General features: G+C 42.7%; 1 long non-coding RNA gene across 5 annotated transcripts in view; it reads left to right on the top strand.

Moving 5' to 3' along the window:
* LOC102550524 (uncharacterized) overlaps window positions 1-19,229 on the top strand; it is a 47,049-nt gene that overhangs the window by 21,712 nt on the left and 6,108 nt on the right. The window contains exon 5 of one of the 5 annotated variants that reach the window (XR_015635835.1): window positions 13,890-17,462. The exons of 3 other annotated variants lie outside the window; for them this stretch is intronic. This is a non-coding gene — a long non-coding RNA (uncharacterized LOC102550524). Of the gene's footprint in view, window positions 1-13,733; window positions 17,463-19,229 lie in introns of those variants that run through there. One more of the 5 variants, XR_015635833.1, reaches the window with a different exon arrangement.

The raw sequence follows: 19,229 nt of genomic DNA, 5'->3' as shown, positions 1-19,229 counted from the left end.
ATCATATATATATATATATGATATATATGGCAAAGATTCTCACTCTATGGGTTCCTCTTTACTTGATTGATTGTTTCCTTGGTAGTACAGAGGACCCACTTCTCAATTGTTGGTCTTAATTCCTGGGCAAAAGGGTACCCTACTCAGAAACTCCTTTCCCACCTCTACATTGTGTAGGGTATGGCCTATATTTTCTTTTAGCAGGTTCAATATTTTAGGTGCCACATGAGTTCTTTGACCCATTTCTAGACAACTTTTGAGCAGGGTGATAGATACAGCTATAATTTCATTTTTCTACACATGAACATTGTTTTCTTAGCACAATAGGTCGAAGGTCTTGCCTTTTCTCCAATGTATGCTTTTAGTATCTTTGTATATCATGGTTGGGTCTTCTAAACCAATTCTAACTTGGTTTAGAAGATCAGTAGCTTTTCTAGACACCAACATTCTCAGAAAGAGCTCATGGACACGTTCCCATTCACAATGTGATAGGAATCAGCCTAACCAAATAAGTGAGAGACGTCTACAATGAAAGCTTCAAATCTCTAAACACGTAGGTTGAGCAAGACACTAGAAAATGGAATGTCCTTCCATGCTGATGGGCTGGTTGAGTCTATTATGACAATGGTGAATCTACCAAAATCAATGTACAGATTCAATACAATCCCTTCCCCACCCAGCCTGAACTGCCAACCACAAATTGCTTTTTTGCTTTCAAAGGTTCATCTATTCTTGATGGACTGTATAAATAGAATCCGACATGTGGTGTCATCTTAAGTCTGGCTTCTTTCACTTAACACGTTTTCGAGGTTCCCTCATGTTTCAAGTGTTGCACTAGTACTGAAGCGCTGGAGCTCCTTTATATTCCAGTGTTGTATACATTTACTTCTCAGATTTAATGTCCCAGTAAGTCCATCACAAAGTGAGAAGTTTGTGAACTGTAAGTGAATTTTGTATTACATATAACTTCATAGCTCAGCTACACAGTACACAGTACACAGTACACAGTACACAGTACACAGTACACAGTACACAGTACACAGTATGCCATGGGCCATCTGCTGTTACCATGAGAGCATGGGACTGACTGGGAGCTGTGACCTGCTTCCACTGCGCAGCAACTGAAGAGAAGATCTTCCTGCATGTAAGCCTCAAAAGAAAACCCCAAACATACAGAAGGCTTTCACACTAGAGGCGAAATTAGTGGCTAGAGTGATTGTTCAGTAAAGTGCCAAGTAGGCATGAAGTCCTATAATCAGTCCCCCTTCCCCTATATAAAAACCTAGTCGTGGAGGTACAAATATAATACTATTGCTAGGAGGCAGAGAAAGACAGAAGGAGCCCTAGGCTTGCTGACCAGCTGCTGCTCTAATCAAATCAGCAAACTCCATTTTCACTGAGAGCTTGTCTCAAAAAATAAGGTGTAGAGCAATTGAGGAAGACACCCAACATTGACGTCTGGGCTGTGCATGTGCATGCACACATGCGCATGCACACACACATACACACACACACACACACAAGCACAGCACACGAAACAACACAAATGCACACATGCACACACCTGTGCAAACACACATGCATACCACATGCAAACATATGCACACAACATGCACACACACATACATGCACATAAACGCACATACACATGCATACACGTATGTGCACACTCACCCACACCCACATCACTCACATGTATATACACTTACATGAACATATATACACACAAAGTGTTTTATCAAACCATCATCGAGCTAGCAACTGACTACATAATCCACATTTGGTTTATTCATCTACCTTGTTGATGATCATGTAAGTTCTTTTACCCTTTGGTTATTGTCAGTAGTGCTACTGTCAACATTTGTGTACAAGAATGACTTTGACAACACTTGTCATTTCCCATTTCAACAGCAACTATCCTAGTGGATATAAAGTGTGTCTTATGGCCTTAAGAATGTTTCCTGTATTTTTGAGACTGTAATATAATTACACTTGTTTCCTCTCCCCTTCCTCTTCACAGGCCATCCCATATACCACTCCTTGCTCTCTTTCAACTTCATGATTTTTTCATTGTTCTCTCTTCCTCTCCCTCTTCCTCTCTCTTAAATGTGTAAGTACAACTTGCTTAGTCTATGATGACTGGGCAGGAGAAAGAGGAAGGCAGAACTTGAGACCAAGTAGGGATCATGAGGAGAAAGCAGAGGAGGTAGAAAAAGGAGGTTGCCATGAGGCAGGCCAGGCCAGGAGCATGTGGCTAAGAGAAGCTCACATTGAGGACACACATGAAACAGAGCAGGACTCAGTTGGCAAGTAGTGGGGCATTTACCTGGTTATTGATAGCCTAGTTGCCAAGTGGTGGGGCATTTACCTGGTTATTGATAGCCTGGTTGCCAAGTGGTGGGGCATTTACCTGGTTACTGTTAGCCTAGACAAATTATAATATTCTCAGAACCTGTGCACTGCAGATTTTTCAGCTTGTTAATAAATTCTGATGTCTCTGTGCTGTTTACTCAAGAGCAATACAGTAAAGAGTGAGACAGGACACCCCCCCCCCAATCACTTCAGTATTCAGAGTGAACCACTTAGCATTGGATAACCAATTGGTGCGTTTTTCCCCGAGGAAGCCGACTTCTCCTGTTCTTATTGTACCTTAGTTGCCTGTAGATCTTTACGTAGGGTTGAGACCTCAATGACTTTCCCCATCCACTTTAGCGCGTCTTTTGTAGTCGTTCTTGCTCAGCTCACATTTGGAAAGTTGTGTTGACGAGACTTTATGGGTGTAACTTCTGACATTCTTAGGAGACACCATCTCATAGCTAGCTGCCTGGTCCTCTGGTTCTTGCAATCTTTCCATTCCCTCTTGCACAGTGCTCCCTGAGTCTTGGGTGTTTTGTAGATGTACCCATCGGGAGTGGGCTCCACAACTCTGCATTTCCATTTGTTGCAGTTTTCGATTTGTTGCAGTTTTCTGTAGTGGTCTCCAAGTATCGCACAGAGTTTTGTTGACAAAGAGTAACTTCATTTATGTGAGAGTATAAAGACAAGTGTTTAGATTGTTGTTAGGGATCCTGTGGGTTTAGTGAAGTAGTTGTAGGTTCTCTTTCAACATCCATGACGTCACTGAACCTGGGTAATTGGCAAGATTTCCAGTACTAGGCTCAGTTCCCCTCTTGTTGAGCAGGTCTTAAGTCCAATTCGAGAGCTGTTGGTTATCACCAAGGTATGTGTGCCATACTGGACCCTTAAGATTATTGTGCCATGTGGCCATTGTTGTAGTTCACAGGAGTTGGCTGGGTAGGATTGTTGGTGGCTTCCCTCCTTTGGAAGCTTGCATGGTGCCTTGCGGTACTGTCAAAGCTGGTCCTTAGGGAGAATGTTTCCAGGTCAGTTCCAGTTCAGGGTCCTCTGGGGCATACGTCTGAAATGTGTGGTGTCTTCAAAAATAGAGACAAACCTTCCACATCCTGGAGGCCACCAAGGGTAATAGCAATTGCTATGTTTTGGGAGCCTCTTGGACAACTGTTACCAACAACTGAAAAGAGGGATTCTCATGCCCAGTATTGAGGTTTTTGTAAGATGGTCATTGGCTCTTGGAGGCAACATTGTCAGCCCCGATGGGAAGTTTTCATTCAGACTCTGCGTGTATGTATACTGACTTACTGGCATCGTGGGTATTTTAGGTGGACAGTGAGTAGCAACATCCCTTATGACCCTTCCAGTTATTCTCACTGTTACTTTCTTCCCCTCCCTCCTTTTGCTGTGTTTACTTCCTCCCTTTTCCCTAACACAGCCCGTCCTTTTCCTATCCCCTGTCCCCGGTCAGGATCAGATCCTTGTACCCTACCTTTCCCTCTCTATTGCTCCCTCACCCACCCACCCTGGCAATAGTCACTCCATTTTACATTCTTTGTGCCGGCACTCCTCCAGGATGTGTGCTTACATCTGACGACTCGGAGCTTGGAGCTCAAGTTAGTGAGAACCGTGATGTTTGTCTTTCTGGGTCTCGGCTGCTCAGTCAGTATGATCTTTTCCGGTTCTGTCCATTTACAAATCCAGCTCCTGGAGAGGGGTCTTACTATGGTCTCCATGTTCCTATCCACCACTCACCCTCCCATGTGCCTACTGTCCCATTAAAATATCTTCTTTGGAGAAATATACATCTTTTTTGGGGGGCTACCTTTAATTGTGTCTTCTTGTTGAGCTGTAAGGTTTTTTTAACGTGTATATCCTGGTACAAATCTCTTACAGATATATGGTTTGAAAATATTTTCTCTCATTGTGAAATGTTGTCATTTTATTTTCTCAATTTTTTTATGCATTAAGCTTTTTTTTTGTGAGATAGGATCTCACTAGGTATCCCTCACTGGGTTGGAACTCAAAATGTAGGGCAGGTCTGTCACAAACTTACAGAGAACCCTTTGCCTCTGTCTCCCAAGTGCCAGGATTAGTGCATGTGTTACCTGGATTCCATTCTGAAGTTCTATGAAATCCAGAAATTATTTTTCTTTTGTGGATTATTCTTTTGAGCTATCTCTCAGTGTCTAGCCTCAAATAGGAGGCCATAAAACTTACCCCTCTGTTTTCTCCTGAGAGTTTCATAGTTTCAGCTTCTAGATTTAGATATTTGACCTATTTGAATTAATTTTTGTATATAATATAAATTAGGAGCCCAATGTCATTCTATTGCATATGGATATCTAATGCTGGGGCAGACTATTCTTCTGCATTCTTTTGTCTTGGTATTGTTGTTGATTGGTGATAGATAAATGCTATTGTTTCTGAACTCTAAATTCTATTCATTGACCCATATATCCTGTGTGTGTGTGAGTGTGTTGGGATGGCCTGCCTTCTACAGAGACAGGAAAGAAAATACTTCAGTACATTCTATCTAGAGTTCAAATGTATGGTTGCCTGTTTTCTGTGGCTGTAACAGAGTATCTGAGTCTAGGTAATTTATAATGACAGAAGGTTTATTTTGGCCCTGTTTCATGAAGCCAGCAAAGTTCCATATTTAGAGGGCGTTTCTAACGAGGGCCTCAGCTTCTGGAACTCACAACAGAAAGTAGGAGGGATCCCATGACAATGAAGGAGTGCTGAGAAAGCCAACTTGATTTTGTAACAACTGACTCCTCCCAGTAAGTAATCCAGTTTCACAAGAGAGAGCACTGACTGGCATGAGGCTTCTGGTTCTGTGAGGTCAGCACTTTCCATGAAGCCTCCCTCCCATCAGTGCCAGTCACATTGAGCAATGAAGGCTCCAACCCACGAGTGGGAAACACTCACATTGCAGCCCTCTTGTCATGCTTCGGTGGCAGAAGACTACTGTTAACATTAGGCATGAGCCCTGCCAACAAGGACACCGAGAGCAGTGCCTAGGGAATTTCTCAAGAACTGGAATGTTTAAACAGAAGCAGCCTAATGCAATTGTGCTTGGCAGACCTTTCCAAGAAGCACAGCTTGAATTTTCTTGCCGGATAAATTCCTTCTATCGATACAAGATCAACAAGTCAAGAAAAGAAAAGTACATCAAGGACATGGCAAGCAACTTGGAAATGTTGTCAAAGTGCCCAGTGGGGCAAGAGACATTAATTAGAATGGCTCACTTGGCATTACCATATGCCATCTCCCTCCTCAGCCTTTGAACGTGAGAATGCGCTGTTAGTTATTTCTCTGTTGCTGTGATAAAACACTATGACCGAAGGCAATTTAAAGAAGAAAGGGTTAATTTAGCTTACAGCTTCACAGAGATAGAGTTTATAATAACATGAGAGCAGGAGCAGGAAGCAGAGATCCAGTTTCATCAGAATGGGAACAGGAGGTGAGGTGAGGCTATGAGGCCTTGAAACTGCTCCCCAGTGACATACTTCCTTCATCAAAGCCATGACACCAAAGGTTCCATAACTTCCCCAAACAGTGCCACCAACTAGGGACCAAGTGTTCAAATACATGAGCCAATGGAGGACAGTCCTCATTCAAACCACAACAGTGGTCAAACTTCCTAAGATTAAATTCAATTTAACTATATGTGATAAAGCTTGTAAAAATCATTTAATATTTTGATTAAATAAAACTTTATTTATAGTCTGTGTATTTCCATTTAGATAATTAGAACACATTGTTTATATTTATATTATTAATATAGTTCTTATTTAGACATTTACAAATAATTATCTAACAATTTATTGAGTGTTTTCTATCTTGCTAGAAGGTATTTATTACCTTACAATAAATACTATATGATTGCCTTGTATGAGCTATTATGTAGGCTCTGTGTCCCAGATCGGTTTTGTAGCAGATCTAGGTTGCAGAGTTGTTAAGTGTTCAGATGGTTCTGCCTGCTCTGGTTCTACTGGCTTCGGGCTGAGTTCTAGCTAACTAGATCCCATATCCTTAGCTTCTAAATTCAGCCAAGACCCATGGGAGGTCTTGGTTTTTCCACATAGAATTTGAATAATATGCTAAGAGAACTCTCAAAAGAACTAGAAAAGAAGAAAACACCAAATCATAAACATTGAACATGTGTCAGTGGATCCCAAAAGAAGGAAACTTCCTCATGCCCACTAGTCCATGAAAATCTTTTCCTAGACCCAGTTTTTTTCACATTACCCCAATATCCCTTTCTTGGGTTCCAGAAATGGACATTATGAATTCATTTCTGAGTAAACCCACTTCTATTCCTAGATTCCTAACCTCCACAGGGGTATGGGACATGATTGCTAGCAGAGGAAGGCCTATAGCTCATATGTCTAAATATTTAACAGTTGTAAATCCAGTCAACAAACCGTTAAATAGTGTGATAGCATCCTTCCTTGATAAATACAACTTTACGTGACTTAGAGACTGGTCTAACCTTGGCTTTCCTGCCCCTGTCCCTGACATTCTTGCTTTATTTCAAGGGGGGCTATTCAGATTGTTTGTCCATACTGCAGCCAGTACCCAAGATCCTTATTATTTCTTAAAAGTGCATGTGATCTATAGTAAATTCAGTGACATTTTAGATTTTAAATAAAGATGGGAGGGGGGAGAGGGAGAGGGAGAGAGAGAGAGAGAAAAGAAGGAGGAGGAAGAGAAGGAGGAGGAGGAAGAGGAGGAGGAGGAAAAGGAGGAGGAGGAAGAGGAGGAAGAGGAGGAGGAGGAGGAAGAGGAGGAAGAGGAGGAGGAGGAGGAAGAGGAGGAAGAGGAGGAAGAGGAGGAGGAGGAAGAGGAGGAGGAAGAAGAGGAGGAGGAGGAAGAGGAGGAGGAGGGAGAGGGGGAGGAAAAGGAGGAGGAGGAGGAAGAGGAGGAAGAAAAGGAGGAGGAGGAAGAGGAGGAGGAGCAGGAGGAGGTGGAGACAGAGGAGGAGGGAAGTGAACATGTGTTTGTATGCTTGACTAGGCAATGTGACTCACATACCCAGAGTCAAGCACATCAGTGTTAGGCTTCCCTGCTCAGAGGCCCCTCCAGTCTCTGCCTGAGCCTCCCTTTCCTCACAGTTTATCTTAATCCATTCTGTGTTGCTATAACAAAATATCAAGCACTAGGGATAAAGAAAATGTATTTTGGCTCAAGGTTTTGGAACCTGAAATGTCCAAGCTCTGGTGGCAACACAGGACGTGAGAGCAAGCTAGAGAGGAAAGAGCAATGGAGGAAACGGTGAGGCGTGGGGAGCCCTTTTCATAAACACTTTCCCTCATGGTAACAGCACAGCCAGCAAGAGAAAGATTCGCTGCTGTGTGCACATGTGCGTGTGCATGTGTGCGAGTGCGCGCTCACGCACGTGTACACATATATTTTGGAGCTTGCCTTGAGGTCAGTTCTCCTGCCACGTAGGCCCTAGAGACTGAACCCACACTGACCCTTGGTAGTGAGTGAACATGTGCTGAGCCATCTCACAAGCTCCATTAAATCTCCAAGTCTTCCTTTGGAGACCAACATGGATGGGGGAGGTACAAACTACAAGACAGAGTTGGGGCCCATAGGACATGGCGTCCTGCTTGCTATTGGCTCAGTAAACGCAGTAAGTTCAGAGACTGGGAGTTCTGCTGAGAAGGACCCCAGCTCACTCCAGGGCAGAGATCTTCCCTTCAGGACTGTCCCTCTGAGTGGATCTTACTGTCCTGACACTGTGTGACCCTCTAGGCCTCGGGGACACAAGGTTTCCTAGGGGGCAGGGGCAGAAGTCGAGTTGAGACGTGACAGATGCTGCAAGTGGTCTGCTGTGGAGGGAGGGCCAGCAGGTAGGACACGGTCCATTTAATATTTAAAAAGCAAAAATGAGCTCTCTACTCCAGTCAGCTACTGGCCACTGTGATGTGAAGTCCGTCCAAAGACAGGAGGTACAAATCTGACCCGGTATTTCGCCCCTTGGCCACAGAGTTGTCTTTCTTTGTAAGACCGGCCTCACTGCTCAAATAGTCATAGTCTATACTTTTTTTTTTTCACCCAGTTCAGCTAGGACATCTGACTGGAACTCACAGTGAGGAAACTGATTCTTGCCCCAGGTCCTGGCAGGAGACACCCTGGTGAACAGAATAGCTGCATTCCTTTGGGTGGGGGTGGGGTTGGGGGAACTGATCTTGATCAGCGTACAGTGGGAATCAGGCTGGAATTAGCCGGTCAGAAGTCTCAGAAGTGTTAGCAACTGGGTAATTTCACAGCTGCCCAGGTATAAATGTTTACAGTTTTGAGCCTTTCTTTTTCTGGTTCAGTCTCATTTGCATTTCACAGCAAACTTCTGGGATCTCCTAAGACTGGACCATTCAACCACTAACTAGCTCCTTCACTAGGAGAGATCGTGGCAGCCAGCCTCCTTTTGAGGTCTCTGTGTTTGCATCCCAATATTCTCCAAAATTCATTAAGTTTGAGTAAGTCAGCCAACATTTCTCCTGGAAAATAATCAGAGAAATCAGAGGACTTGGGGTAGGAGTTGCAGCTCTGAGGGGGTGGTTTCCTCAGTCCAATGTCCCGGCTTTGAGGGGTAGGGTGAGAACAGTGCTGTTTCTGCTGCTGGCTCTGCTCCTCACAGCCTTTCACGTTTGAAATACACCAGGAGCTTGCCCTGAGGGACAGGATCCTGATGACCAGTGACCCCCAGCTCAGGAACAGGTTGGGTGGTGTCTCCCTATGGCAGGGTGTTGGTTTCGATTACAAACACCAGAAGCCACAGGTGGCATGAGAAAATGCCAGGACCAGCCCAGGTCACACCTCTGATCAAGCCCCAGCTCCTGGAAAGAGTATCATTGATCTTTACAAACCTTCCCGAGAGCCATGCAGAACATCTGTCCAGCATCCAGGAAGCGTTGGGTAAAAGTGGAGCGAAATTTCTAAGCCAGCTCTTTATAACTTCCCCCAGCCCCCACTCACCTGCTAGGACGTTGAGCAATCAAAGATGAAGGACAGAGTTGTTGATCCCCCAGGGCAGGTTGATAGACGTGTGTCTGTCAGTGCTGGACGGCTGTCAGTACTGGACGGCAGCCACACCTCACAAAGAAGACTGGAGGGGACACCACAGTTTCCCCCAGATTCTAGGAAGCTTGTCAGAGGGCACTGAGTTAGACTGAGAGGAGGTCACATTCTCCTAAGGACGGCATCGTGGGTGAGGGCTTGTTGCAGGAGCTTGTTGAACACAGCAAGAAGAGGTGCAAACGTGCGCGCGCACACACACGTTTTCTGGCCCAGAACCTGTGATTTCTACTCCAAAGCTTAAACGGGTACAGAAAATTTGATTCAGGAATTGTGCTTCTGTATTTTGTCCCAGACATTTAATTTTTTTCATAAAGCTTGCATGCATGTATGCTCTCTCTCTCTCTCTCTCTCTCTCTCTCTCTCTCTCTCTCACACACACACACACACACACATCAACATTATGTCTAAAATAGTGAAATATTTATGACCTGAGAACCATCACAATAAAGGCTTAATAACTCAGGAGATTATGCTCACACAGCTATTGAAGTGATTTAATGCTATATTTTTTAGTGGAAATGTTTTTATTATATGAAGTAGAAAACGGCAGGATGCTAATACTACCCTCATCAATACACACATGCATCTCTGTATCTACATATCTTTGAAGCATACATAAAAATACTCTTTCTCAATGTGGCAGCAGAACAACTACCTTCAAGTCTTGAGCGTGTGTCTCTTTGCACCTGAATGTTCAGCTATGAATACATAGAGTAATAGTAGTCACATTTACGACGATGAACATGCACTCTGCTGGTCACTAATCACGGATCTTTCTTCCTCTTAAACTGCTCAGCCAGGGCCCAGCTTCCCTGCCTGGACATCGGGAAGGAAGGCTGGAATCAAAGGCTAAAACCGCCGGCAGCTGTAGGAAGGACAATCCCACAAGCTTGGGGTTCTAGCACCCCGTGGCAGGCTCATGGAGTTTCGGAAATCAGTAAATCTGAACTAACATTTTAACGTTATAGGCAAAGCTCTTCTTGGTGGTGGAAATGAGGATGTCTTTTAAAATGAAAGAAAATCATATTATTAGCCTGGCATGGTTGCATACACATTTGACCCCAGTCCTTGGGAGGCAAGAAGGCAGGGCAATTTGAGGCTACCCTGAGCTCTGAACTCCTGAGCGGCAGAGCAAGACCCTGCCGGAAATAAAGAAGAAAGGAAGGGAGGGAGGGAGGAAGGAAGAGAGTCATATTCTTAATATCTGCCTCTTTGTATATTGTGTTGTCTCTTAGATGAGAAACAACTTGAATACTGAAATGTTCTCACCCAGTAGCTTTCTTTGTCTCTGGCCTATTGGGTCCAGAGTCAGCTCTGAGAGCCCAGGAGTTTTTATGGTTTTTGTGCCAGAGTGCAGAAGTGTGCTTGCCACATACCAGCTGCTCAGTATATGGGCTTCTTTTATCGTATGTTTTTAGTTTAAAAGCCTCTGCTGTTCTGAGATACAGGTATTGTCGTGGAGCCCTGATGAACCTAGGATTCACTACATGGCTAAGTCTGACCCTTGGGTGCTGGGATTACATGGGATTGTGCCTGGCCATGCCTAGATGGAAGCTGGGGGTGGGGTGGAGTAAAATAACCCATTGAGAGCTGCAAACAAATGCTGTATTCATAATAATTACTCTCAAGACATGAATTTGTAAGTAGAATTCCAGAACAGAATCTCATTTTTCCATATAACTACTTTTTCAAGCAATCAGCACTCTTTTAAAATCAGGTATGATCTTTATAAAACATAGAAAAATTAAATATTTTTTATTTTTATTCATGTTCATGTAAGTCTTCATGGAGGAGTATATACCTATGGGCAGGTACCCTGGGAGGTCTGAGACATCAAATTCCAATTTCAGGCAGCCTGACTCTGGTACTAGGAACTGTACTCTAGTCCTTTGCAAGAGCAATCTATATAGATTCTTAGCTGCTGACCGGCTCTCCAGGCCCATTTTAAAGGAGATCTTCGAGATATGGTGGTACACACCTTTAGGCCCAGCACTTGACAGAGGCAATTGCTCTGTGAGTTCAAGACCAGCAGGTCTACCTAGACCGAACCTCAAAAATGAGCTAGTAAACAAACAAACCGGCCAGATGTGGCAACATACCCCGTAATCTCAACACTTGGAAGCTGAAAACAAAGGATTGAAACTTCAAGGAGAGCCTAGGCCATGCAGAGAGACACTGTCCAAAAACAAACAAACAAACAAACAAACAAGTTAAAGTAAGCGCCAGATTATTTATGGAATTGGATCTTGTCTGTCCTTAGATGAGTCACGGCACATGATACCTAAGCTTGACCTTTCTCGTCTCCAAAACTATAACATAAAACTAGATTGTATTGAATTTTTCCTTTAGCTCAAACATTTTTAAAATTAGCTCTGGTTCAATCATTTAAGTTATTAGGGTTTCGATAATTTCATGTTATTGCATTTGGATATTTTTTATTTACATTTAAAATGTTATCTCCTTTCCTGGTTTCCCCTCCAGAAACCCGCTATCCCACCCCCCACTGCTTCTATAAAGGTGCTCCCTCACCCATTCACACACTCACTCACTCCCACTTCCCTGCCCTGGCGTTCCCCTACACTGGGGCATCAAGCCTTCACAGGACCAAGTACCCTCTCCTCCCATTCATGCCCAACAAGGCCATCCTCTGATTCATATGCGGCTGGAGCCATAGGTCCATTCCTGTGTTCTCTTGGGTTGGTGGTTTAGTTCCTGGGAGCTCTGGTTGGTTGGTATTGTTGTTCTTCTTATGGGGTTGCAAACCTGTTCAGCTCCTACAGTTCTTTCTCTAACTCCTCCAATGGGGAACCCATTCTCAGTTCAATGGTTGGCTGCAAGCATCTGTCTCTGTATTTGCCAGGCTCTGGCAGAGCCTCTTAGGAGACAGCTATAACAGGCTCCTGTCAGCACTTCTTGGCATCCACAATATTGTCTGGGTTTGGTGTCTATATATGGGATGCAACCCCCAGGTGGGGCAATCTCTGGATGGTTTTTCTTTCAGTCTCTGCTCCACACTTTGTCTCCATATTTCCTCCTGTGAGTATTTTCATTCCCACTTCTAAGAAGGTCTGAAGCATCCACACTTTGGTCTTCCTTCTTGAGCTTCATGTGGTCTGTGAATTGTATCTTGGGTATTTCAAGCTTTGGGGGCTATTATCCAGTTATCAGTGAGTGCATACCATATGTGTTCTTTTTGTGATTGGGTTACCTCACTCAGGATGATATTTTCCAGTTCCATCCATTTGCCTAAGAATTTCATGAAGTCATTGTTTTTGATATCTGAGTAATATTCCATGGTGTAGATGTACCACATTTTCTGTATCTATTCCTCTGCTGAAGGGCATCTGGATTCTTTCCAGGTTCTGGCTATTATACATAAGGCTGCGATGAACATAGTGGAACATGTGTCTTTGTTGTATGTTGGAGCAGCTTTTGGGTATATGCCCAGGAGTGGTATATCTGGGTCCTCAGGTAGTGGAATGTTCAGTTTTCTGAGGAAACACCAGACTGATTTCGAGAGTACCAGCTTGCAATCCAGCAACAAACTTCTATTACATGATTAATTACATAATAACTAAGATATATAATTATATAAAATTACATAACAATTGCACATTATTAATCACATAATAATTACATAATAATAAGTAAAAATGACATTTTCAGTTTTATGCAACAAATTTGCAAATCAATTATGAACTAGTCATTGTTCTAAGCATCAGTGGCCAAGTCTAGTGATGGAATTTATATTCAGGACCATTTACTGCTATCTTTTAATTCCAATGACATACATTTTGAGTATCTTCAAATTCTTGAACTCCACCTCCATGAAACATCACAGCCCAGGATTAGAAATATTTATGGGGGCTGGGGAGATGGATTAGTGGATAACCTGTGCAAGCATGAGGACAGAAGTTCAGATCTCTAGAGTCCAAGTAAAAGCCAAGCAGATGTGGCAGCCACCAGTAATCCTAGCACTGAGGAGCAGAGAGGAAGCTCTGGGGCAAGCTGACAAGCTAAACTTGGGATTGGCAAGCTTCAGGTTCAGCCAGCACAGAATACCTCAATAAATGATGTAGATCTTGACTTAGGAGGACACTAGCATCAACTTTGGGCCTTCACATGCATGCACCCATGCATGCACATGTGCTCCCACACCTATGCAAATACACATATACACATTCATGCATGGCACATGCACATACACAGGCAAAATATTAGAAAACTGTTGCATCTGTATTGACCATTTATAATGTTTTTTTTCCTTTTCTTTTTTCTCTAATGAACAGCAGAGCATAACAGCTATGAACATTTCTGTAGAACTGGCTGTTAAAAAAGATCTAGAGATGCTTTGTAGTTTATGAGAAGCTGAGTGTTGGTTATATGCAAATATCATACTTTTCATATAAAGGACTGGAATATTCACAGATGTTTGCTATCTTCAGTGATTTGACACCGGAGACCCTCTGAAATCAAGAAATGAGCAAGTTGAGGCTGAAGAGATTGGTCAACAGTCAAGAGCACATGCCACTCTTACATAAGACCCAAGTTCTATTCCAAACATCCATGTCAGGTGGCTTATAACTTCCTGCAGCTCCAGCCCCTAGGGATCCAAATACTTCTCCTCAGCTTCCTGCCCACCTGCATGCGTGTGCTTATAACTTCCCCAAACATGTTAGCAACAACAACAAAGGCGGCAGGTGCCCCTGAAAAATGATCTAATCTTGAAGATGTGTTTGGAAAAGAGGAAACATTTCCTATCTTCACCACGTATTTCAGATATTTGAAATCTTGTCAGAAGTCGAACAGTAGCAATCTCTTAAGTTTAATTGTAATGTAGAATCTGAAACTGTGCAAGTCTAATTTTTCTCTCTTGGTGACACTAATGCATGGGTCAGCCTTGCAACAAATGAATATTATATCCCTGCCCAAATGGAACTACATATCTTGCATGGATCATTGGTCAGGGAGTTCTGCAGGTCTATGTATTGATCCACTTCCCTAGAAACCACATCTGTTATATCACTACAAATCTCATCTGAAAAAATCTTCATCCCTGAATGTAATGGTATTTAGATGAAGGGCCTGTAGGAAGGTAATTATTAAAAGGAACCCTTAGGGTGGTCCTTCTTCCATTCGAACTATTGTCCTTATATGATGAGAAGACTGTCCTGCCACCCCTGGCCAGCAGTGTCCAGATGCTCTGTGCATACGCTGGTGAATTACCTCATGGTGGACTGAAGTCGAACAGCCACATCTGCTTTGGAGAGGACTCTCTATGCATGGATCCACAGGTGCACTCATACAGGGGAAGAGCCTTTCAAAAGTGGATTTGAGGGGTTGGGGATTTAGCTCAGTGGTAGAGCGCTTGCCTAGCGAGCGCAAGGCCCTGGGTTTGGTCCCCAGTTCCAGAAAAAAGAAAAAAAAAGTGGATTTGATAGCTGTGACAGGAAGTTTGCCAATGGCAGGGATCAAAAGAAACACTCCCATGTCAGTACCAGTGACAAGACCTACTACTGTAAGATTCAAGGTTGTGACATATCCGACATTCACCCACATTCTCTGAGGAAGCACATGAAGATTCACTGCATGACCCACCCCGCCCCCACCTTCACCAGGAGCCCTTGGCTACTCATCAGTGGGTATTCCAGTGAGTGGTCCTTTGTCCTCTGCGCCTGACTCAACCAGAGGACGATAAAGCACTCTGTCCCTTCACGTGACCAACCTCAATGTGAGGTACCCTTTCCAGGCCACTTGGCTCCAACCACCTCCACACACAATTAAGGTCACCCGTTTATACTAACCTACATTCTGCTACTTGGCTGGTTACCTCTGCTTAGGCACCATCTGTCCTCTCACATCTTTCCTATACTCTGCTCTATCCCAGAATTCTTTCTGCCTACCAGACATCCCGCCTTTTATTCTACCCTTTCGTATAAGTCATAGGTTTTTTAATTGACAGGTGATGCATCCATACAATACATAAGATATTCTCTCTGTATCAAGCAGACCATACATTAGACATATCATCATCATCATCATCATCATCATCATTATTATTATCATTATTATTATTATTATTATACAATAGGAGTCCTTGAACCTGTTCTAACCTGAGACAATGATGAGTCAGACCTGGTGACTCAGACAGGTCACTAGGTCTAATTATACCTGTTTGTTCAGCATGAAACCCTATGGTGTTTGTACACTTAATTAATTTAATTGAAACAGTTTTTTTTTTCTCTTAAAATACTGCTAGGTCTGGCATGGCATCAGAAGAGACAGTGTGACACAGTTCCCACCCCTGGAGCAGAGCCAACAGGGTGTGGGTCCTCTCAGTGCCAGTGGTTGCTGTAGGCATAAGGCTTGTTTGTATAATAATGTATATATTTTATGTTCCTCCTTTGGGGAATGTTCTCCCTGTGAAGATTAATGACTACATGATAATCAGAAACAGTACAATTCCAGGAATCAAGAATGTGTCTGGTGTTCCTCAGCAAAATAGTAACACTGTGACCTTCATTCAGAACAACCCTTAAGGCTGTAGAAAAGAACTCTGAAAACATGAGTTCAAGAATATATAAAATTAATTTAAGAACTGTTCTTTACAGAATTTCTCAACTATGCAAAATATAAGAAATACAATATGAATTGTACGAGGGGCTTCATAGACCTGAAAGAATAGAGACAGCTTTGTCAGAAAGGTATTAAGGAAGGAAATAAAGAGATTTAGGGGGTGGTGATCTAAGGGCAAGATCCCACCCAGATAGGCTTATTGTTTGTGTTTGTAGTTGAACAAGGAATAGTTTGGATTTTTAATCTGGAATGAACTATAATCGAGAAATGGAGTTTTAAGATCTGGATCACACTTGTGGATGGAAGACACAGGCTTTTGATCCAGATCTTGAGGAATAATGGCCATGAAAAGCTCAGGCCCAGGCATGGTGGTATATACCTTTAATCCCAGAGGACAAAAGAAATCAGATTTCTCAATTAAAGGCCAGTTTGGGGCAGACCAAGTTCTAGGTAAAGAAAAGCTTAAGTCCAGGCATGGTGGAGCATGCCTGTAATTCCAGTGTTCAGGAGACAAAGCCATGCAGATCTTTGAGTCTTTGAGGTCTGTCTACAGAGCAAGCTCCAGGACAGACAAGCTTAGGCCAGGCCATGAGGGAGTAGGAAACTGGAAAGTTGGTAATAATGTAATAGAACAATGGGGCTCCAGCTCTAGCAAGCAGCTTTGGCCATGTGCTTATGGAAAATAAAAGACTTGGCTTTGGTCTGAGAGAAAGGAGGGGGAGTACCTACAGCAGAACACAGAGCTGTCAGCTGTGTCCATCACTGACTCCAAGTCATTTGTTCACTGCTCCCATTCACCACTTCCTTAGGACCTTCTCTCAAGCTGAGGCAGGTCCTCAGCAAGACCAACCAACCAACCACCAAAACAAAGAATAGGTCAACTCCTCTTTTGTGCTACTGTATTAACCCCCTGTTTATTGTTTTTAAAGGTCTTTATTTTAATGTATTTTTTCACTGGAGTCCTAAGCACTGTTAAATTTTTTTCTCTTTTATTTATTTATTTTTTTATTAACTTGAGTATTTCTTATTTACATTTCGAGTGTTATTCCCTTTTACTGTTAAATTTTAAACGGCGTATAGCTCCCACCAAATACTGATGCAAGCGTGACCTTGCCAGAGCTATCGAGCCAAGGATACAAAGGGTCAAGGACACAGGACAGGACCTCTTAGTTTATACTCCATTGGTACAACATATCTCCCATACAAACTGTAGCCCATGAGAAACATCAGACACAGATACCAAGGAATACTAGTTTATCCTTAGGGACCCTAAAGACACCCTCCCCCGCCAGGGTTTGTAGAAATTTGCTTCGTGTGCTATGAGTGGTTGATGTAATGTTGTCATTGTTAATAGCTATCTGAATAATTTTATTTGTGCAGTTTTTTTATTTATTTGCTTTTTAGAGAACCCTCTCTTTTCCCCTGGAATAAACACCAAATTTTTGGTGAAAAATTGTCATTTATAATCCATGGTTTATTTAAGAAAAAACAAAAGAAAATGAGAAAGTATGAAATATTTTTATAAAGCTTAAGTGAATGGATAAGGTAATGCGAAAACCCAAGATGCTCCCCGCCTTCGATGAGATTATGTGTGGTTTATAGAAATATTACAAGTCCAGTTCTTGGTTCTGTTACTAGGACCCATTTCAATGTTCTCTTCAGATTGTTAAAGTAACTGTGACACAGGCAGACCCTCCTTTACAAAGAGAAAGAGCTGCAACTTGGACATATAATAATTCTACATTTTAAAAAGAAGAAGAAGAATCTAGACATCATGGCACAGAGATGCCATCCCAGCTCTTCAGGGACTGGAAAAGGAGGATCATAAACCAAGGCCTGTCTGGACTGCAGAGCCACGTCAAGGCTACGCCGGCCAACTTAATGAGACTTTGCCTCAAAATAAAAGAGGAACATAGTTAGGGGTGTACATGGCTCAGTGGCAGAGTGGATGCCTGTCTTGCTCTAGGCCACAGCATTTCACACAAAAAGCAGAACACAGTGATGCCAGGCCATGGTGAAGAGAGAGAAGAGACAGCAAGATAGTGGCTGTCTAGCAGGTAAGGAAGGGCCTTAGAGGAAGCCAGTCCCACTGTGGGAAAGTTGTCCTGTTGGTCAGCCACCCAGTCTGAGATGTACTGCTTCAGCAACTCTGGAGAATGAATATGAAAATGAATGTTGCATCTTCTCCCAGATGGCCACTGTATCACGTGTCCCTTGAGAGCCAACCTGCTCTATCTGGTAGATCAGCTTAAGCACATGTGAGTCTCTGCCTTTTAGGCTGAGCTGGCTAGCCCCTCTTAGGACTTGAGTCTGTATCTGCACAGTCTCAGTGTATCAATACCCTTCTCCCCACCCCGCACTCCCAAAGATCAGCTTCTGTGGTTGAGTGTGTCTAACAATTTACTTTGTGTTCCATGTCCGCAGTACCCAGCTCAGTAGTAGATAATTAAATGAGCAGGTAAATTCAGGTAGTACAATTAGTCTCTATCCTTTGCTTGTGTCCAGCAGTGACGACCCCATTCCTGGTACAAATCTCTGTAACAGTAGCCCTCTGAATCCAAGTGGACTTCCACTCTGGAGGATTTGTGTCCCGGGGCTTTCTGACCCACACTCATAACTCCTGTGTGTTATTAGTTTAGGTATCGTGTCAGCAACTTAGCACAATGTGAAAACATGTTGTTTTCCTATAGTACGTATTAAGTAGTGAAACACAGTTAATCTTTCACTGGACGCAGTCTGAATGAAGATAAGTTTAACTTGCTCATGCTTTAAAAATATATAATGCATTTCAATTATACTCTCCCTAAGATGTTCAGCAGACAAAGTTATAGTTCTCTGTGTCTGTGCATTCACTCATTAATCTTTCAAATACCCACTAAATGCTTCTTTTGGGGCCAGAACAATTTTGATGCTAAGGACACAGCAATGAACTAGACAGATTCCTTTGGTATAAAACTTTATGGCGCATCTTGTTTTAAAACCATCACACAGAAAGCTTTAGTAGAATACATTAAATATGTTTCAATAAATTCTACAATTGAAGAGTAGTGGAGATATTTTTAAATTACAGTGCAATGAAGTTCAAAGTTAAATACAAGCTAGAGTACTATTTGTACAACTTGCTTCACTTTTTCTTCTAAAATGAACAATGTCCTTCAGTGAAAAAATCTTTTTTCTTAATTTTATTTTTTTTAAATTTCATATTGGTT

The sequence above is a fragment of the Rattus norvegicus genome, chromosome 13, assembly GCF_021556685.1.
Source record: "Rattus norvegicus strain SHRSP/BbbUtx chromosome 13, alternate assembly SHRSP_T2T, whole genome shotgun sequence".
Lineage (NCBI taxonomy): Eukaryota > Metazoa > Chordata > Mammalia > Rodentia > Muridae > Rattus > Rattus norvegicus.
This window is presented reverse-complemented; position numbering and strand designations above follow the sequence as displayed.